Source organism: Theobroma cacao, chromosome 4 (genome assembly GCF_000208745.1).
Source record: "Theobroma cacao cultivar B97-61/B2 chromosome 4, Criollo_cocoa_genome_V2, whole genome shotgun sequence".
NCBI classification, from domain to species: Eukaryota; Viridiplantae; Streptophyta; class Magnoliopsida; order Malvales; family Malvaceae; genus Theobroma; species Theobroma cacao.
Genome location: NC_030853.1, coordinates 1,993,844 through 2,018,738, shown reverse-complemented (window position 1 = coordinate 2,018,738; position 24,895 = coordinate 1,993,844). Strand labels below are relative to the sequence as shown.

General features: G+C 33.4%; 1 pseudogene; it reads right to left on the bottom strand.

Annotated features, from left to right (window-relative positions):
* LOC18600976 lies at positions 13,521–14,870 on the bottom strand (annotated as a pseudogene).

Genomic DNA, 24,895 nt, shown 5'->3' with positions numbered 1-24,895 from the left:
GAAAAATGTTGTCTTGGGAAGTTATCCCTTGCTTCAGAATCTGGAAAATTGATGAACGTCTATGTTTGCACACTCTGCGATCTCAAGCTGTGGCAGTCATTGAAAAGTAATGGTGAGGTCAATCATTTCAACTTTATAAACCATATTCCAAACATATATTTGTTTCCTAAAATTTGGGAAGTTCACTTCGTTCTGTTTCACGCTCATGGCATATTTGGCTCCAATGACGTTATAACATACTCCTGGTTGTGATATATTGATATCTAATATGATGAAAGAGTTGGTCGGCTTAAATCTATTATTAAAATATTTTAATATTTTAAAATTAAATATTATATAAACAATTTAAAATATCCTGTCTAAGTCCCAACTTGAGTTAAGTCAAGCTCGCAGGACTGATGAGCCACCAGCCCATGGACAAGTCTAGTAAGGAAGGAAATTAAAATTAGGATCGGAGGATCAGTTTGTATCACATGGGATGCCTTCGGATCTTCAAAAATTGAAGTGGTATACACAATTTTCTTTTTGGTTCTAAAAGTGTATATAATTGCATTAATCTTCTTTGTGAAGTTCTTAAGTTGCTCGCGATTCTTCTGTTCTGTAATATGTAGTAAAGTCAACTTGGGGTTTTCGTCTTTCATTTTTGAGTTGCACTTTTTATAGCTTTTAGTCCTCTTGTTGGGAACTTATTATAGGATAGAGAAGAACATGAAGCAATTGGATTAGCTTTTAGTTAAAGCATAGAACCTTAATGGCATTTTTTGAGTGAATAAAGTACATGGTCAAAAGCTCCCAAGCTAAGGTCCTACATTTACTTTGACAAAAGAATAAGACTTCCTTGGTGACCAAAGACTTGTATAGAGAGGCAAAGAATATAGTTGAATTATCCAAAATTTATCATAAAAAAAATGCAAAAACATATTCTTTGTTAATTATATTTCTTTCAGAATCCAAAGTTCAAAATCTCTTCACACTTGTTAATTAATTAATTCATGACAGGGCATGGTGGCTGAGTAAATTATGCATATAAAGAAAGCGTTTCTATGTATCTGCATTCATGAAGGGTTTATAAAAATTAGGACAGTGGCAGCTTATCTTGAATTCTCAAATTCGCTACTAGCCATTGTTGGAGGGAACATAGATATTATTATATTTTTCTCTTTAAAATTTTGTCTAAGGCTTTTCAGCATTTTGAAAATAAAGGTCATTCTAGTTGGCTATTATACAATTAATGCCATCATGCTTAGGCTTAGAAGGGAAGCTTTAACACATTTTGTCATATCGAATCTCTTTTCTTGGATCGTCACATTGGTTAGATTTTCTCCTTGTCAAAGTAAAGTATTATATTAAAATATTGCAAGTGATACAATAATTGGATTAAAAACTGGTCATCCTATAAAAGATTACAGCAACAACACCACCACACATACAAAATATCAATAGTACAAAGATGGAATTTGTCAAACTCAGCTCTACAATATGTTTATTATGCTATTATTATATAAGAATGCATGTTTGCTTACTTGGGTATCTCGAAAATCATTAAAAGACGGTAATGTACCAAATGGTACAATTAATTTGAATTAAGCCTCGAACTAGACCAAATAGAGATTTTAAGATGAAATTAAGGATTTTAAAATCCCAGAATGACTTAAAATGGTGATTCGGAGTTCGAAAATCAATTTGGAGTCAAATTAGAATTTTCATGACCTAGGGGGCAAAATGGTCATTTTGCCACCCGAGGTTAAGATGTGAGTGTTGGATGAAATTTTTGACTAAGATTGATCATTTGGAGTATAATTTGAGTTTGAGAAGTTAAAAATTTTAATTCCGACATTTTTCGAGTATTGGGGTAAAATAGTCATTTTGCCACCCTAAGGGCAAAATTGTAATTTTACACCACCCAACACTTGTCCAGCACATGGATTTTACCCAATATTATTATGGATAATTGAGGAAATTTAAGTGGTGGAGAGAGATTACTTAATGGCTAAGTATGACACATGGACCAATGGAATGGTGACATGTGTCAAATTTATATCTATTTATTTTTTTGGCTTAAAAATCAGCATAAAATCATCCCATTTCTCTTCATTATGGCCGGCCATAGCAAGAACAAAGGAAGAAAAGAAGAACAAAAACCCTAGGTGGAAATATTCAAGGGAAAAGTGTGAAAATTCAAGTAATCAAGCAATCAAAGGTAAAATTTCTTGATTTTGACTTGTGATCTATCTTTCCCATGCATTATTTTGCATTTTCCATGGTTGAATCACAATATATCATGAAGGATTCATGGATGACCGAATTTAGAGAGAGAAGATTTGATGATTTATTTTGTTAGATTTCAATGTATTTTAGTGTTTTTAGTTGATTGGTAATGTGTAGCATGAAAATCAAGTAAGAAAAATTCATGTTCTTCCATCACCCATCACTGGCCGAATTCTCCGTGTGGAATATTGAGGATGATTTTGATTTTATTTCAAGTGATTTGATTAGGAATTAGTGATTTATGGTGTGAGAATCAAGTAGAAAAAATTATAGTATTGATGCACCCACCATGGTCGAATTTCCCAAGAGAAAATGTGAAAATGATTTTGCTAGATTTTATGCTATTTGACTTGTGTTTGATGATTTGGAGTATTGGGAGAAAAATGAAATTATTTGGAGTTAAATTGGACGTATTGGCCAATTAATCGAGTGATAGATTGAATTAGGCCAATACGGTTTGATTTAGGTACACAATTGAATTTGTGTAGAACACCGTGTTTAGACAATAATCCGAACAATTTGCATCCCATTTCATACATTAGTATAAAGCCTGAATTGATTTTATAACAATTTAGCACAATGTAGTAAATGGCTTATTGTGCATTATGTCTAGGTGGTGAGCATTCTGGCAAAAGTAAAGAGATAGTACCCGAGGATCAAGAATCGGAGTACTTGGAATTCGCCTCCCGAAATAGTGAGTAACCTTACTATCATCTTAATTATCTAAAGTGGTTTTTATTCGATTTTGTGATTTTATGAAAAATGAGTTTAAATGGTAAATCTTTATGTTTTATAAGCAAAATGTGATTAAATGAAAATGATTTTATAAATTGTCTTAAAATTGAATGATGGTTTTGAAAATGGAGTAATTGGAGACTAAATTATTGTGTTATAAATCATGGTTTGAATTGAATGGCTTATGATAATATTGACATGAATGGTTGATTTGGTAAATGTGTTGAAAATGTATGAACTGTTAATTTGCCTTGAGAGGCTATAAAATAAAATAATTACCATGTCATGCTATTGCAAATTTTATTAAATTGGTGGGTTATAAATTTATCGCTGCAGTGGACGGGTTCCGTGGACCAGCCTATTAGAGAGGCACGGTAACCCTATTATATTGATACCTCAGTATGAGAAGCGCAGATGGATAACTCCTGAGGTTAACACTTTAGAGTTCAATTCACACCAAACCACCACGTGAAGGTGAACTCAGCCAACGCCAAGGAACGGCTATGTTTTCAAAATAAAAACATGATTTATGCGTACATAAATTTTTAACAGCCTTGGCGGACTCGGTTGGGATAGTCCTCGATCAAGGTATCCATAATAACTGAGTATGAGAGTGATTTTTGGCACGAGCCAAAGTTTTAAGAAATTCATAAGCAATGTTGATTACTCGATTTATATGAATTGATTTTATTTGGTTGAAATGAGTTGAAAGGTGATGAATTACAGTATGTTAAACTATTTTATCTGTCTCCATTTACTTAGCTTTAGATATTTTAGATGGTATTTATTTACTCACTGGGATTATATAATCTCACCACCCTTCTTTCTACCCATTTCAGGCTCAAGATAATCGGTAGATAGCTCATTTCGTTGAGGGCTACAGTTGGATTTGCATCGTCCAAACTGTAGGTTTACAGTCTTTCTTACTTTTAGTTATTCGGAGTTCCACCAGTTATTGTAAATTAAATTAAATACTTTGGCTTACTGTATTACAGTATGTATAAATTTATTTTGCTTTTACGCTGCAAAAATTATTTACGTATAACTCTAAAAATATTATTTTATAAGAAAATAGAATATTTTATTGAATATTTTTTTTATTTTTTTATTATATCCAAATAATCATAATTTCATTTTAAATGAAGGTTTTAAATGTTTAAACTTATTTTGACTATGAATTATGTGTTTTCTACCCGTATACTACATTTTTAGCGACTTTCAAGATTTTTGAGGAAAAATAACCAAAATGCCCCTGTGAGAAAAAAATTATTTTTCTATTGTTTTGATTTGGAAATAGTTTATAATCTCTCAAAACATAATTTTAGTGACTAATACTCGCAGGGGAAGCAAGAAAAATTGATGTTAAGCCTTGCGAGGTTTCGATTGACATTCCGGATAATGAATGTCTATCGGGACGACGTGACAGTTGTCACGGGCTCGATAGGAGTTTCAGGTCGTGACAATTAGATTGGTATTAAAGCTTTTGATTTTAAAGATTAGAGTTTTTGGGTTTAAAGTTGTTTTAAAGTTTACAGTGTTAGTGTGGCCCAAGTTAAGTTAAGTTAAGTTAAGTTAGGTTAGGTTGAATAGAATGCATGTGTCTGCATATAGAGCCTAAGATTGCCTAAACTTGCCTTATTCTCTCTTATAGATTATCATGCCTCCTCGATGTGAACACCCACCTCTCACTAGATCAGTTGGGAGGGGAAGAGGTCGTTGTCAATATCGTCAGCTAGATCCTATAAAGGGGGAATCAGCTGTGTCTACTATTTGGGCAGCACCTGTTGCTGAGTAGACCGAGACTCCTCCACATCCTCCACCTCCTCCACCACTTACTAGTATTCCTGCCATGCCTCTTAAGGCAGTTTAGGCATTGGCAACCTTCTTTACTGCTATTGCTAGCCAAGCTCAGGCTGGTCAAGCTCTTCCTACAGTTCCTCCAACTGCTCTTTCAGTACCACCACCCCCACCTCCTGTCCCACCACTAGTGCTAGATGTTTCTAATTCTAAGAAGATTAAAAAGGCTAGGCAACATGGTTGCACTTCTTTTATGGGTGAGTTAGACACAACCGTAGCTACAGAGGTGGTGCAAATGGCTTTAAGAGCTGAGAAGCTTGCGAATGAAAATAGGAGAATGCGAGCTGAGTTAGCAAAAAGGAGAAATTTAAGTGTATCTTCTAGTTAGCCACCAAAAAGGGGCAAAGACTCATCTATTTTAGGAAGTACCATTACTGTTTCAGTAACATCTTCCCGACCTCCATTTTCACAAACACAGTAGAGGCCTCCGAGATTTAACAGATCTGTGATGACTATTTTTGGGAAGAGTTCCAGAGGTTCTGATAAATGCAGAAATTGTGGGAGATATCATATTGGGCAATGTAGAGGGCTTGTACGATGTTTTTATTGTGGTCAGTCGGGTCACATTAGGAGAGATTGCCCACAGTTAGGATGGGCTACGGTAGCTGTCCCATCTCCACTAGCTCATACGGATATACAGAGGAGAGATTCCTCTGGACTACCACCGGGACAAGGATGATTTTGACATACCACCAAGGGTAGATTAAATGATGTGGAACTATGCACAGGCATGATGAGAATTTGTATGAATTATGAAGATTATTCTATTGAATCTTGGTTATGGATGGGAATGAACAAAGAGAAATTAGTCTGAAGGAATTTGAAAACTAAGACCCCTATACATAATGAGGAATATGGACATTTGAATGTGCGTGTATACGTATGTGTGGAGTTAGTGATATACCCAACTAAAATGAAGAATGGTTTTAGTGGCTCGAGATTTAAACTCAATATATTTGATGAGTGTATAAGTAATGTAACGATCAAGAATCATATCAGAAATCGATTTATGACGACCTAAGGAATTTTGAAGAAATAGTTAAGGGAATGTAATCTATAGTATGGTTAAGCCATATGAGATGGATTAATAGGATTAAGAAGATTGAAATTTCCTAAATGCAAGGCAAACATGAAGTATGTGGAAATAATTGAAGCCATTAATCTTCCCTAACAGTGAGGATATGTACAGGAATGAGTATGGCATGTTAATGATGCCGTAAACTACACAATCGTGTATGAGGATAGAATGAATGAATGAAAGTCGAGAAATTTGATATGGCATGAAGTAATAAGATAATGATTGGTATACCTAAATAAGTATAAAATGCAATCGAAATTGGTATGATTGAGATGGAGTTATGGTTCAAGTTTAATGATAGTAATAGAAGCATGCTTGGTGTCTCGATATAAGAGATCATAATTGTAAAGGTTACTGTTGATTTGATTTTAAAGGATAATAATAGACATAAGTGAAGTACTCGAGTTAAATTGGAGGTAAATGAGATGAACAAATCGAAATTCCCTACAAAGGGGAGGACATAAGAAGTTGAGCATTGGATGAGAAAACAATATCCCCACATTTTCTCTGAGTTCAATAAATGAAATTTTGAGGTCAAAATTTTATTTTAAAGGGGGTAGTGCTATCAAGCTCAGCTCTATAATATGTTTATTATGCCATTCTTATATAAGAATGCATGTTTGCTTACTTGGGTACCTCGAATATCGTTAAAGGACGATAATGTACCAAATGGTACAATTAAGTTGAATTAAGCCTCGAACTAGACCAAATAGAGATTTTAAGATGCAATTGAGGATTTTAAAATCCCAGAATGACTTAAAATGGTGATTCGGAGTTCGATGACCAATTTAGAGTCAAATTGGAATTTTCATGACCTAGGGGCAAAAAGGTCATTTTGCCACCCGAGGTTAAGATGTGAGTGTTGGATGAAATTTTTGACTAAGATTGATCATTTGGAGTATAATTTGAGTTTGAGAAGTTAAAAATTTTAATTTCGGTATTTTTCGAGCATAGGGGTAAAATAGTCTTTTTGTCACCCCATGGGCAAAATTGTAATTTTACACCACCCAACACTTGTCCTGTAAAACCCGACCCTATAAACACATGTCATGACATACATGCACTAAGTAACATGTTATTACGCTAGGAAAGTCCCTAAGAATAGACGAAACTCGGTATTATACTTAACGGTACACTTAAGTTGATTTAACCTCGAACTAGTTCAAATAGGAATCGTAGAATGAAATTTAATATTTTACAGTCCAGGAATGACTAAAAATGATTGTTCGGAGTTCGAGGGTTCATTTGGGGAAAAATTGGAAATTTTGATGTTTAGGGGCAAAATTGTCATTTTACCACCTAAGATAATAATTTGATCATGGAGTGAAATTTTTGACCAAGATTAACTATTTGGAGTATAATTTAATGATAGGAAGTGAAAAATTTCAATTTCGACAATTTTTGAAACATAAGGGTAAAACGATAATTTTGTCGTCCCGGGGTAAAAACCGTGATTTTCACCACCCAAAACTTGTCAAAATCATAGGATTTACTTATTTTTGGTATGAATAACTATGGTATTTCAAGTGGTAAAAAATAGAAGTTTAATGGATGAAATTTTAAAAACGGGCCAATGAGAAAGTGACACATGGCACTTTTTAATTGTTTAATATTATTTTAATGAAAAGTCAGCCCATTTAAACCCTATATTAAGTGATCGCCGGCCATAAGGAGAGAACAAGAGGGAGAATAGAGAGGAAAGGAAGAAAAGAGAAAAACCAAAGGAAAACTAGAAAATTCAAAGGGGAAATCTCATTTTTTGACCGTTTACACGTCTAACGGTAAGATTTTTCGACTTTAGCTTGATTTCTACCTTTCTTACGCCTTTGTTTCCATTTAGCATGCTTGAGGAGAGAGATCAAAAAGTGATATCAAGGGCTGGACGAAATTCAAGGGGGAGGAATTTGAAATTTTTATGTTTTGATTTTTAGTTAAATTGATAGTTTTAGTTAGTTAAATGTGTATAGAAATCAAATTGGGCAAGAAAGCATAAAATTTTCACAATACCCACCCTTGGCTGAATGTTCAATGATGTACAATGATGATTAACGGGTTTTTATTCTAAGAGAAATGAAGAGAAAATGATGAAAAATGGTTAAATATGATAGAAAAATAAAGTGAAAGATTTACCGAATTAATGTCCCATTTTTGGCCGAATTTTCCAAGGAGGAAAGTGAGCTGATTTTGGTGATTTTAGTGAGTTATTGGCTGATATTTAATGGTTAGAAATGTTGGAGAGAAAATGGGACAATTTAGAGCTAAAATGGAGCGCGTTAGCAATTTATCGGGTAAAGTGCCAAAAATAGATTAATACCACGTTTAAGCTGTTTTAGGCTATTGCATTTCATACCATGCATTAGTATAGGATTTAAGTCAATTATATAGTGATTTAGCATCAATATGGTGAATTGTGTAATTTTTGCAATGTGTCTAAGAGGAGAGCCTTCCGGTAAAGGCAAGGAAGTCATACCCGACAAACAGTGATCGGGGTACCTAGAAAGCATTTAATTGGTACAAACGGTGAGTAAACCTATTATTATTGTAAATTATCTAGAGTTTATTTTTAAATGCTTTTCATGGATTTTATGAGACGAAAATGAGATTAAAATGGGATTTTTGATGTTTTAGAAATAAATGTGACAAATAAATATATTGTCTTGATTTTCTGAAATAAGAAACTTTTGATTATGAAATTGAGTAATTGGAGGCCGTCAATTGTCTTGAAAAATATATTTTCCTATGAATGGCTTATGATATATGAGTATATGTGGCTATATTTTATAATTGCATTGAGAATTTATGTAAGCTGTCTTTTACTATGCAGGCTGGGTAACTAAATAAAAGCCATGTTATAATATCGAAATTTTATTAAAATTGGTGGGTTTAGTCACTGCAGTGACGGATTTTCGTGGACTGCCTATTAGAGGGGCACGGTAAACCCGGTTATATAGTTACTCCGGTTGTAGAGGCGAGAGGGTAACTCCCGGGGTAGTGTTAGAGCTCACTTCACGTCGAACCCTCACGTGAATGTGTAACTCGGCCAACACTAAGGAACGGCTTGTTTTCAAAACTAAAATGTGTTTCACATGTAAATATCTTAACAACCTTGGTGGACTCGGTTAGATGCCTCGGCCAAGGTATCCCCGAGGATTAGTTTTGGCTTGAGCCTTGCTTTTAATAAAAGTCAGAAGCCTTAACAATTGTTTTGGTAAATTATAAATATTTTATGGTTTAAGAAATAAATTGAAAACCTTATGAAATGGTTTGTAATATGTTGTTTAAACTTGCCTCCATTTTACTCGCTTTTAGATATTTATGATAATGTCTGTTTACTCATTGGGATTGCAAAATCTCACCCACCTCCTTTCCAAATATTTCAGGCTTGTGGTAGCTTGTGGATATCGATTTTGTCGAGGATTCCAGTTAACCCCTCTATCTCACAGACAGTAGGTTACTATCACCAACACTTGGTGTATTTAGGGGCCACTTGTCATTGTAATTATTATTGTACATTATAACTTTGCAAATTATTGTATGTATGAATTTATTTTACTTCTAAGTTACAAAAGATTACTTACACATGTTTCTATAAATATTGTTTTATATAAAAATGCTATATTTTTGTCTTTTGATTTACGTGAGCCGGAAACGACTGAAAATTGTTTAAACTTATATGTAAGCTTTGCGGGGTTCCGATTGGTATTCCGGGTAATGAGTATCAATCAAAACGTCACGATGGTTGTCATGGGCCCAAGAGAGGTTTCGGGTTGTGACATGTCCAACATATGGATTTTACCCAATATTATCATGGATAATTGAGAAAATTTAAGTGGTGGAGAGAGATTGCTTAATGGCTAAGTATGACGCATGGACCAATGGAATGGTGACATGTGTCAAATTTATATCCATTTATTTTTTTGGCTTAAAAATCAGCATAAAATTAGCCCATTTCTCTTCATTATGGTCGGCCATAGCAAGAACAAAGGAAGAAAAGAAGAACAAAAACCCTAGGTGGAAAAATTCAAGGGAAAAGTGTGAAAATTCAAGTAATCAAGCAATCAAAGGTAAAATTTCTTGATTTTGACTTGTGATCTACCTTTCCCATGCATTATTTTGCATTTTCCACAGTTGAATCACAAGATATCATGAAGGATTCACGGCTGACTGAATTTAGAGAGAGAAGATTTGATGATTTATTTGGTTAGATTTCAATGTATTTTAGTGTTTTTAGTTGATTAGTGATGTGTAACATGAAAATCAAGCAAGAAAAATTCATGTTCTTCCATCACCCATCATTGGCCGAATTCTCCATGTGGAATATTGAGGATGATTTTGATTTTATTTCAAGTGATTTGGTTAGGAATTAGTGATTTATGGTGTGAGAATCAAGTAGGGAAAATTATAGTGTTGATGCACCCACCATTGCCGAATTTCCCAAGAGAAAATGTGAAAATGATTTTGCTAGATTTTATGCTATTTGACTTGTGTTTGATGATTTGGAGTATTGGGAGAAAAATGAAATTATTTGGAGTTAAATTGGACGTATTGGCCAATTAATCGAGTGATAGATCGAATTAGGCCAATACCGTTTAATTTAGGTACACAATTGAATTTGTGTAGAACACCGTATTTGAACAATAATCCGAACAATTTGCATCCCATTTCATACCTTAGAATAAAGCATGAATTGGTTTTATAACAATTTAGCACAATGTAGTAAACGGCTTATTGTGCATTATGTCTAGATAGTGAGCATTCTGGCAAAAGTAAAGAGATAGTACCCGAGGATCAAGAATCAGAGTACTTGGAATTCGACTCCCGAAATAATGAGTAACCTTACTATCATCTTAATTATCTAAAGTGGTTTTTATCCGATTTTGTGATTTTATGAAAAATGAGTTTAAATGGTAAATCTTTATGTTTTATAAGCAAAATGTGATTAAATGAAAATGATTTTATATATTGTCTTGAAATTGAATGATGGTTTTGAAAATGGAGCAATTGGAGACTAAATTGTTGTGTTATAAATCATGGTTTGAATTGAATGGCTTATGATAATATTGGCATGATTGGTTGATTTGGTATATGTGATGAAAATGTTTGAACTGTTAATTTGCCTTGAGAGGCTGTAAAATAAAATAATTGCCATGTCATGCTATCGCAAATTTTATTAAATTGGTGAGTTATAAATTTGTCACTACAGTGGACGGGTTTCGCGGACCAGCCTACTAGTGGGGCACGGTAACCCTATTATATTCATACCTCAGTATGAGAGGTGCAGATGGATAACTCCTGAGATTAACACTTTAGAGTTCACTTCACGCCAAACCACCACATGAGGGTGAAGTCAGCCAACGCCAAGAAACGACTATGTTTTCAAAATAAAAACATGATATATGCGTACATAACTTTTTAACAGCCTTGGCGGACTCGGTTGGGATAGCCCTCAATCAAGGTATCCATAATAACTGAGTATGAGAATGATTTTTGGCACGAGTCAAAGTTTTAAGAAATTCATAAGCCATGTTGATTACTCGATTTATATGAATTGATTTTATTTGGTTGAAATGAGTTGAAAGGTGATAAATTACAGTATGTTAAACTATTTTATCTGTCTCCATTTACTCAGCTTTAGATATTTTAAATGGTATTTGTTTACTCACTGAGATTATATAATCTCACTACCCTCCTTTCCACCCATTTCAAGCTCAGGATAGTCGGTAGATAGCTCATTTCGTTGAGGGCTACAATTGGATTTGCATCGTCCAAACTGTAAGTTCACAGTCTTTCTTACTTTTAGTTATTCTAGGGCCCACTGGTTATTGTAAATTAAATTAAATACTCTGGCTTACTGTATTACAGTATGTATTATTTTATTTTGCTTTTACACTACAAAAATTATTTACGTATAACTCTAAAAATATTGTGTATAAGAAAATAGAATATTTTATTAAATATTTCTTTTATTTTTTTATTATATCCAAATAATCATAATTTCATTTTGAATGAAGGTTTTAGATGTTTAAACTTATTTTTGATTATGAATTATGTGTTTTGTACTCGTATACTACATTTTTAACAGATTTCTAGATTTTTGAAAAAAATGAACAAAATGCCCCTGTGAGAAAAAAATTGTTTTTCTATTGTTTTGATTTGAAAATAGTTTATAATCTCTCAAAACATAATTTTAGTGACTAATACTCACAGGGGAAGCAAGAAAAACTGAGTCTTGCGAGGTTTCGATTGACATTCGGAGTAATGAATGTCTATCGGGACGTCACGACGGTTGTCACGGGCTCGATAGGAGTTCCGGGTTGTGACAGAATTATACTAGATAAACCCGCTAAACATAAATTTAAAATATAATAACCATTTAAACTTTCTGCATATAAAAATAAATAAAAATAATTTAAAAAATCTCGTCAAACTATTGTCAAGTCACAAACATTTATTTTTGATTTACACTCATGTTTACAAAAACATCTTGGTTAATTTAGTTGTTAGGATTAACTTTGGTTATGTTCTTCTAGAAAATTATAGTCATGCAAAATATTGGTTGACTTAGTTGTGTCCCTTCCCTTCCTTTATTTAGGCACTGTTTTTTGAAAATATTGATGATTGGATTTGTAATTAGATTAAGTTGTTTCTATTTCACGTATAGTTTTTTTCATACATGTTCATGTAAACATTTTCTTTTAACTTGTTCTTATGTAGCTTTTCACGTGTACCTTTTCTCTATTACTTTATATTCGAGAACAAGTCTTATTACATTCAATTACTTCAACGGTCACATAATAAGTTTCTAATCGTTGCTCATTATATGCAAGAAAATCACCATTTTAATATCTATATAATGACTTACAGTAACGGTTACTCACATTAAAACTCTTCATAATAATGTCATTCATTATGCACATTAAAACCTATTCTTGAATAATCACCACTTCTGGCACTATATATAAAGCCTTCACAATTCATTTGGGGACCTTCTCTTCGAGGCTAAAGCAATCTCACTCATAGCTTTTCTCTCTCTAAATTCTTTCTCTAGCACTTTTCTACTTAGTGCTTTTCAGCTTCACTCTACTGCTCGCTTATTCTCTACTTATCCTCAATCATTACTCTACTATTCATCTATTCTCTTCCACTTGCACAACACTTAGTACTTCAAGAACTGTTCCAATCTTTCTCGCCGTCTTTTCTGATATATCCCTTTTACTTGTTTACAACGCTTTCTTTTCCTATCACAAGAACCCTAGCCCCTGTACAATTAACTAAATATTTTTGACAATTTGTAAGGAAAAGAAAGCAGAGAAGAGAAGAAATATCAACTGTAAATTTTTAGGTGCCTTGAATTTAATTTAGACACATTTGCATGACTAACTAATTTTTTTATTTGTTCATGTACTGTTTTAACTTTTCTGTTTTTAGGGTTTTTTTACTTAGATTTATCTAGAAATAAGGAAATTGTGATACTGTTATAATAGTTGACCTTTTTCTCCTTTTGTTTGCATTAAAATAGATTTTGTTTACATATCAAAACAAGCAACTGAATAAGACACACTTTACAACCAAAGGGAGTATATCAACCCTTTTTAATGTAGGCTTGCCAAAAGGTGAAGAAAAACATGATAATAGTGTACATTTGTGCAGCAATGGCCTAGGGCTTGGTAAAATAGTTCTACACATAGTAAACACGCAATCTAGGCCACCCTCATTTGCAATAACGATTCAGGTCATCACAAAGTTTAGAGTAATAGAATTGCTTGAAGTAAGTGTCATTGCATAACTTATTGAAAAACTGGGTAGCATCCACAAGACTCAGCCAGGTATAAAAAATATCCCTCTTGCAAAGTATGTCCATGTCGTTGGTGGTATCATTAAGGTTATCCAAGACCTTGGCGTAGCAAGTGAAAATAGAAGCACAATGCGGCAAACATTGCTCATACATGATCAGGTTGCGTAAGATTGTTTCTGTTGTCTCTTGAATTAGCAGGGATAGAATTTCAAGAGAACGGTCTCTAAACTTTACATCCAAGATGCTATCTGCTGCAACTTTCACGAATTTCACACCTGCCTCTTTGAGTTTAGTGACAGTTTGAATATGTTGCCACCCAGATCTTGGGTTGTTTTTTCTTTCTTCGAATGGTAAAACCAAGGATGACCTTAACAAATCAAGAATATGCTTGATATCTTGGTTAGCAAAAAGGTATGTTTTTATAGGAGGTGGATAAGATGAGAACTTGTTAACAAAGAAATGAAGGGCAAGTTCAATTAGGGACTTGGTTTCGAAAGGCACCTTGGTCTTTTCAAACAAGGTTTCAAGTACTAACTAGGGTATTTGGTTTTCTAGCAAAATCAAGTCATGATACAGATATTGGAGCATACAAGACAAAGAGAAAATTGGGTCATCTTGCTCTTCGGTGACCTCTCCAGTGTCCTTATGGAGTAGCTCAACAATGAAACAACCATCAAGCACCAACATCTTTACGAATTCATCACCCAGTTTTGCAACATAATCATCTTCTGCGTAGTAAGCACTAGCTTTTTCCTTAATCAACTTAATGGCACTAATGCAATCAATTAAAATTTTCTGTTGCTCAATCTCCTTGGCTTTTTCGGACATTATCTCCGGACTTGTAAATGTGATTACTCTGACAGGAAACCTTTCAAGTACTTGATTTTAATTTTCTTTATGACTACCAAATTCTCTTTTCCATGGTGCATAGGCCCAATTGAAAAGCAATTGAGGAGAAATGAGTTTTCTCTGTGCTTGAAAAGTATGCTTGGGGTTTTAAGGATGCGGCAGCTTGGTGCCATGGATAGATGATCATTCCTCAATTCAACATTCATAGAAGATACCACTAATTCAACATTAAGTGCAACAATGCTGTCATCTGATCTTCCAATTTGTTCCATTATTCTAGTCTTGTTGTTTTCTTTTCCAACTGTTTTTTCCTATTTAGCAGAATTCTATTTGAGAACTTTCATTTTTGGCTATAAAAAAGGCATGAAACAAACTTGAGAATTTGGAATTAACTTGCATACAAATAAGGAATGTGTTAACATGATACCTCAAGTTCAAAGAATGTGTTAATGTGTTAAGCATAATGTTATACAAGCAACAATGAGAATAAACAAAATGAGTAGAAGGACTTTATGATGTTAATAACATTGAAAGTAATCTTGAACAAGTGACATGGTTCACGGATTAGTTTTTCTTTGGGATGTTTTGGAGAGTTTGACTTGATGGCTTAGATTTGAAGATAATTAAGAAGTCTAATTCCTTTAAACCGTTTATAAAAATACAAGTGCTTTATTCCTCTTACCTTGTTATCTTATACTTTTTCCCTTTTGCCTTCTACTCAAGTTTCATTACATTATTAATGGTCATCTATTAGAAAAGTCACTACTTCAATGATCACATAATGAGTATCAGTAAATGTGACCCAATATGTATAATAAAACTCTTTTTAGTAATTTACGTATTATATCTGTATATTAATTTTTTTTTTCAATATTCTTATTCATTACGTGCATTAAAGCATGTTCTTGAGAAACTGTTTCTCAAGACTTTATATATAGAATTTTTTGACAATTCATTTTGGCAGAACAAGAATTCTTGAGCACAAAAAAATACATTTTCACTCCGAAAGCAATCTCTCTCTCTCTCTCTCTCTCTCTCTCTCTCTCTCTAAATATTTTCTCTCAAATTCTCTTTTGTTTAGACTTTCTTTGCCCTATTCTCAACCATACTCTACCACTTGCCTATTGTTGAGTTTTAGATTAACTAGAATTTTAGATCTTATTTGATTAGGATTCTTATTTGTGTACAACATTGAGTAGTTGTATGGTTCTAAACTTCTTATTCCACATTAAGTCCTAATCACATTTTACTTTGGACTTTTATAAGTGGATCTCTAGGCTTTAAAATTACAAGTAGTGCTTTGAAAGCTCTAGAGAGGGGACACCTTGTAACTCTGTCTTTTACTCTAAGTGGAGCTAGAGTAGTTTGGGTGAGTGTTCTTGGGAGATTATTGAGAAAGAGTGTGCAAGGGATCTTGGGTTGGTTTAAGGAACCATAAAGGTCAACTTATTGTACTTTAATTTCTCAATAATAGAAGAATAGTTTCACTCCGTGGACGTAGACAAGAGGCCGAACCACGTAAATTCTTGTGTTTTTTTATCTGCTTGATTTCTGTGGGTTTTATATTTGTTGTTTCTTGGACAATTTTCATAACAAACTGATATCAAAGCTTCGGGTTTGGTAAATTCAAGATTCAACAAGGATGTTGAAAGTTACTAGTTCTACGAATTTGTCAATTGAGAAGTTTGATGGGAAGACTAGTTTCATGTAGTGGCAAAGAAAGATAAAAGATCTCCTTGTGCAGTAAAGTTTAATGCACCCCTTGCTAGGAAAGAACGAAGGGCAACCAGATGACATGAAGGATGTTGAATGGGTAAAGTTGGAGCAAAAGTGTGTGAGCACTATTCGGCTTTGCATTGGAGATAATGTGTTTAACCATGTTATTGATGAGAATTCTACTATAAGGTTGTGGGTAAAGTTAGAGAAGATTTACTTGGCGAAAAGTCTTTCAACAAGTTACAGCTTAGGTGAAAGTTGTATCATTTAAAGATGGAGGAGAATGGAGACCTCATGGAACATATGAATGAATGTGATGGGATACTTGATTAGTTGAAGAAGGTTGATGTGAAAGTGGAGGAAGAGGAAAAGACACTGTTGTTCCTAGCTTCGCTTCCAAACTCCTATGAGGTATTTGAGGAATCTCTAATATGTGGGATAGATACAATAAAGTTAGAACAAGCACAAGCAACGTTAATGTCTTGTGAAGCCTGAAAGAAAAGTAAGGAAAGGGATAAAAATCCAAGTGGCTTGTCATTGGTAATTGAGGTTCGTAGAAAGAAGTCAATCGGTATGGGATCTAAGGGTGACAAGTCTATATCCAACAATGTTCAGTGTGTTCAATGCAAAGGGTATGGACATATTAAAAGGGATTGTCCTACAAAGGGGGATGAAAATAACAAGAATAAAGGTGAGTGTGCCTTTGTTGCTAAAGGTGATGAATGTGATGTCCTTGCAATCTTAAAAAATATGGATGCAAATTCTAATTGGTATTTAGATTCAGCTTCTGCCACTCACGTATGTTATCAAAAAGATTATTTTGATTTATTTCAATAAGGGGTGGCTGGGAATTTGACTTTGGGTAATAAGTCAATAGTGAAGGTCACGGGTCTTGGAGTGGTGAAAATCAAAATGTTTGATGGGGTTGTGCGTTTTTTGAGTGGTGTGGCCTATGTCCCAGAGATGCGTAAAAATCTAATATCATTGAGCTTGTTAGATTCCAAAGGGTATGGATATTTTGCTTGTGATGGAGTGGTAAAAGTCACACAAGGTGACATGGGCTTGATGAGGGGGAATTTGTATAATGGCTTATATCATCTAGAATGTGAGGCCTTCAAGGGATAGGAATAGTGCACAAGATATGGTAGCTACCAAAGTGAGATTTCAGTTGTCGAGGAAGTGATGAAAGGTTCCCATGGTGTAGACGATGGTGAAAAGACACAAAATCTTGTCAATAGTGAATTGGAAGGGTCATTGAGGTCCCTTCGAAAGTCAATTAGTGCCATTGACTTGACAGCTACACAAGTGCATTGGCCATTTTGTGGAATTGAGTGTTGGACCATGCTTGATTCGGTATGTGTAGTCGTGGTAATTATAAAGGCCAATGACTGGAAAGTCTTATGCTTGGAGATTTGTTTAAGGTGTTGGAAAGTAGGTGGAGTTAGGAAGCTGTAATTAGGTGCAACAGGTGGAAGAGGTTTAAGGAGTTTGAATTCAAGTCAAAGGTGGAGATTTGTTGAGTTTTAGGTTGACTAGAATTCTAAATATTATTTTATTAGGATTCTTCTTTGTGTACAACATTAAGTAATTATATGGTTTTGAACTTCTTATTCCACATGGAGTTCTAATCACATTCTACTTTGGATTTTTATATTATAAAAGTGGATCTCTAGGCTTTAGAATTGCAACTAGTGCTTTTAAAGCTCTAGAGAAGGGACACCTTAAAACTCTGTCTTTTGCTCTAAGTGGAGCTAGAATAGTTTGGGTGAATGTTCTTGGGAGGTTATTATGAAAGAATGTGCATGGGATTTTGGGTTGATTTGGGAAGCCATAGAGGTCAATTTATTGTATTTTAATTTCTCAATAATAGAAGAACAATTTCACTCCATGGACGTAGGTAAGAGGCCGAATCACGTAAATTCTTATGTTTTTCTATTTGCTTGATTTCTCTGGGTTTTATCTTTGTTGTTTCTTGGGCAATTTTCATAACACCTATTCTTTACACTTTGTCCATCACCACCTATCATAGCACTCAGTACTCTAAGTACTACTTCAATCTTGCTTTCACCCACTTAATGAGTATATCCTTTTTACTTATTTATAGAATTACTTTTCCTATGAACCCATCTACATTGATAAAATAATTTCAACTTTAACGGTAATTATTAATTTCAAAAATATATATTAGGAGATAGATTAGGAGTACTAAATAATTTTGATTATTTTAACTTCAGACTAAAAAATAGCAACATAATTAACACATAATTCAAATCAATTAAGCAAGCATAAAAGTGAAAATCATAACCATAAATTAATCAATACCAAATTCAAAAGAACTAGTAGCAATTCCAAGCCTATTTTGGGTCCAGTCTCTAGTTTCAATCTTGAATTGCTTGTGATCTGCTTTCTCATTAACTTGCAACATATTAAGAAATTTTACGGATCAAATAACCAGAGTTGGCGGTATTAAATTGGCATGACAAGAATTTTGAACTCTTTCGAGATAGGAAAGTATGGGAAATTACTCTGAAAATTCATGGCCAAGAAGCCGAGTAGTAAATAGTGGCAAATTGGAACGAAACTATGATCTAAAGAAGTTAATTACTCCCATTTATCATGATTTTTGGCTAGATAGTGTTGGATACATAGTTATATACAAACCACAAGGTCTTAAGAGATGAAAGTATAAATTTGTATTTCAATTAAAGTATTGTCATGAAGCAGTGCATAAGTTCTTTGCTTTCATGCACACAAGTTAAGAACACATGCACATAAAACTACATAAATCCATGACACAACTCTCTTGGAAATGAATCTAAACTATAGATAAAGCATGTTTAACTCTTTTTGATTATGACCTTAACTTGGAAGGAATTAAAGATGAGAGCTGTTCATGCGACACCAAGAATAAAGGAAATGAGAAAAGTTGGAAAAAAATGGTTGTCTTGGGAAGTTATCCTTGCTTTAGGATCTGAAAAGTAATAAATGTATATGTTTCCACACAGTATGATTTCAGTCATTGACAAGTAATGGTGAGGTCAATGATTTCAATTTTATAAAATAGATCCCAAACATATATTTGTTTCCTAAAAGTCGGAAGTCCACTATGTTCTGTTTAATATTCATGGCAAATTTGGTTCTAAAGACTTTATAACATATTCGTGGGTGTTGAATTTGTGCAAGCTGAGAATGGTTTAATGTTGTTAGTGGCCCTTGAGCCATGTGAAACTTTGATGTATACGGTTACTGTTATCTTTTTGTGATTGTTTGGGAATTTGGCTGGGTGTATTCTTTTGTTGTATAGGCAATGTTCCTGTTGATTATTGAGAAAAAGATGAAAAATCTGGAAAAAAATCTAAAGAAAGTTTTGTTGATTACTAAGAAAGAGACGAAGAATCTAGAAAAAATCTAGAGAAAGTTAAGAGATAAATAAAGCTCTTATTGTATTATTTTCTTAGTCAACTTTACATTGTTAATATAACAGACTTTTTATAGTCAAGTCTTCATGTCAAATCAAAATACAATAATAACCTTAAACATTTAGAATATTCACAAATAGACCACTGCACATGTCAAAATATAATATCTAGCACCTCCCTTAAGAGGAGCATGGATATTATCTATGCTCATCTTGCCTAGCAGATAAGTGAATTGTACAGGTGGTAACGCCTTAGTAAAAATGTCTGCCAATTAATCTTTAGTAGAAATATGCTGAGGACAAATGACTCCTTCAAGAACTTTATCATGGATAAAATGACAATCAAGTTCAATATGCTTAGTCCTCTCATGAAATATAGGATTTTTACAAATATGAATAGCAGACTGGTTATCACAAAAAAAAATGAACTGGAGCAATATGAGAAAAACCAAAATCACTGAGTAGAGACAAAAGCCATATAACTTCACAACAAGTAGCAGCCACAGCGCAATATTCAGCCTCTGTTGAACTATGAGCAACAACTAATTACTTCTTATATTACCAACTAATAAGAGATTTACCAAGAAAAACCCCAAAACCAGTAACAAAACGTCTGGAATCTAAGCATCCAACCCAATCACTATCAGTGAAGACCTTTTCTTGAACATTAGAATTAAAAGCTAGTAAAATACCTTGTCTCGATGCCTTTTTAAGATACTTAAGTACCCTATAAGTTGCTTGTAAATGAGTGGTGCTTGGTTTATCTATGAATTGAGACAAACTCTTAACAACATAAGTAATATCCAGTTTAGAAAAAGTCAAATACAACAATTTCCCAACTAATCATTTATATAAAGTGGCATCAACAAGAGTATCATGTGTAGCTGCTTTAGTCAACTCGGTATTATAATCAACAAGAGTAGAAGTAGACTTAGAACCAAGAGATCCATACTCATTTAACAAGTCTAATTTATATATTCGTTGACATAAAAAAAATTCTTTTATTGGACCTAGTTATTTCCAGCCCAAGAAAATACTTGAGACCTCTTGAATCTTTAAGCTTAAATCTGAACTTTTGAAAGTATTTTACCTCATCTGTTGCTGTTACAGAAGAAGTACCTATGACAATATTATGAACATAAACCAAAAGAGCTACAAAATCTCTATTAATAGTTTTCTTTGTAAAGAGAGAATAATCTGATTTTGATTGTTTAAAACCAAAATCTAATAAAGCACTAGTAAACTTGGAATTCCACTATCTAGAGGCTTGTTTAAGCCCATACAAAGATTTTTGAAGCTTGCAGACCAGTTTTGATTTTGAAGAACTCTCTTCCTTAACTACATACCTTTGTGGTAAATCCATATAAATTGTCTCTTCCAAATCTCCATTGAGAAAGGCATTGTCAAGACCTAATTGAGACAAATGCCATCCATATATAGATGCTAAAGCTAAGAAAACCCCGTATTGTAGATTGTTTAGCCACAGGAATAAACGTTTCATGGTAATCAAACCTCTTGTTGACTATAGCTTTTGGCTACTAGTCTAGCTTTATATCTTTCTAGACTACCATCAACCCTTAATTTCACCTTATAAACTCATTTACACCCAATGGTATGAGCACTAATTGGAAGTGATACCACAGTTCATGGTTGATTTCTCTCTAGACCTTCAATTTCAGATTACATTGCAGCTTGGAAATAAGAATGCTTTACTGCCTGATGATAAGTTGTTGGTTCAGAGAATTGGTTAAGAGAAGTGGTAAAGGCCTTGTAAGTACTGGACAATTGTGTGGAAGAAAGAAAATTATGAATGGGATGTTTTGTAAGAAGATTTGTTTGGGTATCTAAATTATGATCATAAACATCAAGTTATTTAGGAATTTATTTGTGTCTAGTACTTATTCGAAGCAAGGGTTTTGGTTGTGAAGAATGATCAGGTTCAAAAGTATGAGATTGAGGTATATGATGTTCATTAGTATGCTTATCAATAATGAGTTCATCAAAAGTAGTGTGGACAGTGTTTTGATTGGAAGACAAATTTTCAAGTGATTGATCAATATTAAGAGCAACATTAGATGGATCAAACCTTGGATAAAATGAAGAATCATCATGATCAGAACAATGTGGTGAAGATGTAATGTGAATAGAGTTAGAACAAGGATTATTGACATTAGAAAAATATGGGATATCAAATAAGGTGTCATAAATACAAGAATCAAAGGTATGACCAAAATCTTTATAAGGAAATACATGCTTATAAAACACAACATCTCTAGAAACTATTGTTTGATGAATATTTGGATCATATTGTTTGTATCCTTTCATCCCACCAGGATATCCAATAAACACACATTTTTGTGCTTTTGAATCAAATTTCTTTCTATTGTGTGGAAGTGTAAAAGCAAAACAAAGAGCACCAAATACTCTAAAATGTGAATAACAAAAGGATCTATTGAATATCATTTCATATGGTATCTTATTTTCTAAAAGAGGTGTCGGTATTCTATTAATAATATGTGTAGCAGTCAAAATTGCATCTCCCTAGAATTTGATAGGTAGATGAGACTGGAAAAGAAATGACCTAGCAACTTGTAACAAATATTGGTGCTTTCTTTCTACCACACCATTTTGTTGAGGTATACCTACACATGATGCTTGATGAATTATGCCTCTAGCAAAATAGAAATCAATCAGATTAAATGTCGAACCATTGTCTAACCTAATTTGCTTAATTTTGCAATCAAATTAAGTATGTACCATATTATCAAAACTAAGAACTATGGTAAGAACTTCTGACTTACACTTCATCAAATAGACCCAAGTGAATTTACTAAAATCATAAACTATTATTAAAAAATAATGATGCCCTTTCAAAGATGCCACTGCATATGGTCCCCACATATCCATATGAATGAGTTCAAAACACACATAAGTAGATTTAACATGAACACGAAAAAGTAACTTTCTTTGCTTAGACATAGGACATATTTCATAAACAGAGTCCTTTACAAAAGACACTTTTAGACACATTTTATGTATTACTTGTAACCTATTTGATGAAATATGGCCAAGTCTAAGATGCCAAAATTTAAAAACTTTGGTACAGAAACACAAGAACTTGTATTTACGTCAGAAACAAAAAAAATAGTTTGGTTTGAGACCTTATTACTATGCAAAAAACAAGGAAAAATAGCAGAAACATTTTTGTCACTTTGAAAAACAACATCATTAACTTGCAGAGTGTAGAGTCCAGCCTTGAGTTTAGTAAGACCAGTCTTCTTCTGTGACTTGATGTTCTGAAGTTTACAGTCCACATCAGTAAAAATCAAATGAAATTCTTTTGATTTAGTTAGTTTACTAACTGAAATTAAATTAAACCTAAAACTAGGTACATACAAAACATGATAAAGAATAAGATTTGATAATATTTTGACTGAACCGGTTATTTGGCATTTGAACAAAGGCATTTTTAATAGGTATTGATGTGATAAACAAGTTCAAACTACATGTTATATGATCAATAGCTCCTGAATCTACTATCCAACAATAAGGATCAATTTCAGAGATGTTAGTGTATGATGATTCACTATAGATGCCATGGAAAGAATTAAAACAAGAGGCTCTAGCAATAATACTTGCCACTGATGCATTCACAATTGAAGGCTTGACTGATTGAACATTTATAACTTTGATAGTAGTTTAAACAGTTGAGGTAAATGGTTTATGACCAAAATCAGCAGCATCCTCATTGACAAGTGTCAACAACTTTTGAATTGTTGCTTGGTGAAAGAAATATGAGGCATGACACTGTCAATATCTTCCTGCTCAGTGGATGATCCACTTGCAACAACATTATTCATGGAAGAAATCACATTTTTTGAAACTTAAAGTCTAGGGGAAATCCAATTAGACGATAACAGTTGTCCTTAACATAACCTGATTTCCCACAATGGTGACAATGATATTTGATTTCATTTTCTTCTTAATACCACCAACACTAGCCATAGCAAAACTTTCTAAGAGTGGTTGTGTTTGCATACGAATGTTCCTTTGTGACTCTTCCCTCATTATCAAATTATAAGCTTCATCTAATCTAGGAAAAGGTTTCATGAGTAAAATCTGAGACCTAAGAGCTGCATATGATTCATTCAGACCATTTAGGAATTTGTACACATTATCCTTAGCAAATTTTTCCATATACCGTTGAAAACAAAGTTGATTGCAATTTTCGCAACTACAGTGAGGTAGTGGCTTGAACATCCTTAACTCTTCCCATATTGCATTTAATTCAGTAAAGTAAGAATCAATTGTGCGAGTGATATTTGAAAGAGTGAAATGAAGATTGCAAATCCTTGAGTCATCCAGCTGAGAAAACCATTTATTTGGAATCTCCCAAATCTAAGCTACCGAAATGATGTAGAAAACTGTTGCCGCTATCAATGGAGAGATCGACTCTAAAAGCCATGCAACAATCAAATTGTTGCATTTCGTCCATGCAACATGAAGATCATTTGAGACTTTCAGTTCTTTGATCAAGCTGTTGATAAATCCCAACTTGCTTCGTATTGATAGTTCTAGAGAAAAAGAATGGCTCTAGAATGTGTAATTATTTGTAATGACCTTTGGATTGATACTACTGAGCCGTGGTGATCAGAATGATGAAGGTAGAACAGCGATTGTGGATTTTCCACCAGAGAACACAACATAAACTTTGATACAGATGAAGAACTCATCGTATTTCAAGAATCTATGATCAAAGTGCTAATAGAAAAGATTAATCGGCAGATCTTCTAAAAAAAATCAAGAAACCCTTGATCTTTTCCTCTAAATCTAAGAATAAGATTCTACAAGAAAATAAGATGAACACCAACAGATTATGGACAAGAGCAAAAGCAAATGCAAGAATCGATTCAACAAATTGGCTTTGATACCATGTTGATTATTGAGAAAGAGACAAAGAATCTAGAAAAAATCTAGAGAAAGTTTTGTTGATTATTGAGAAAGAGACTAAGGATCTGGAATAAAATCTAGAGAAAGTTAAGAGATGAATAAAGCTCTGATTGTATTATTTTCTTAGTCAACTTTACATTGTCAATATAACAAACTTTTTATAGTCAAGTCTTCATGTAAAATCAAAATACAATAATAACGTTAAACATTTAGAATATTTACAAATGTA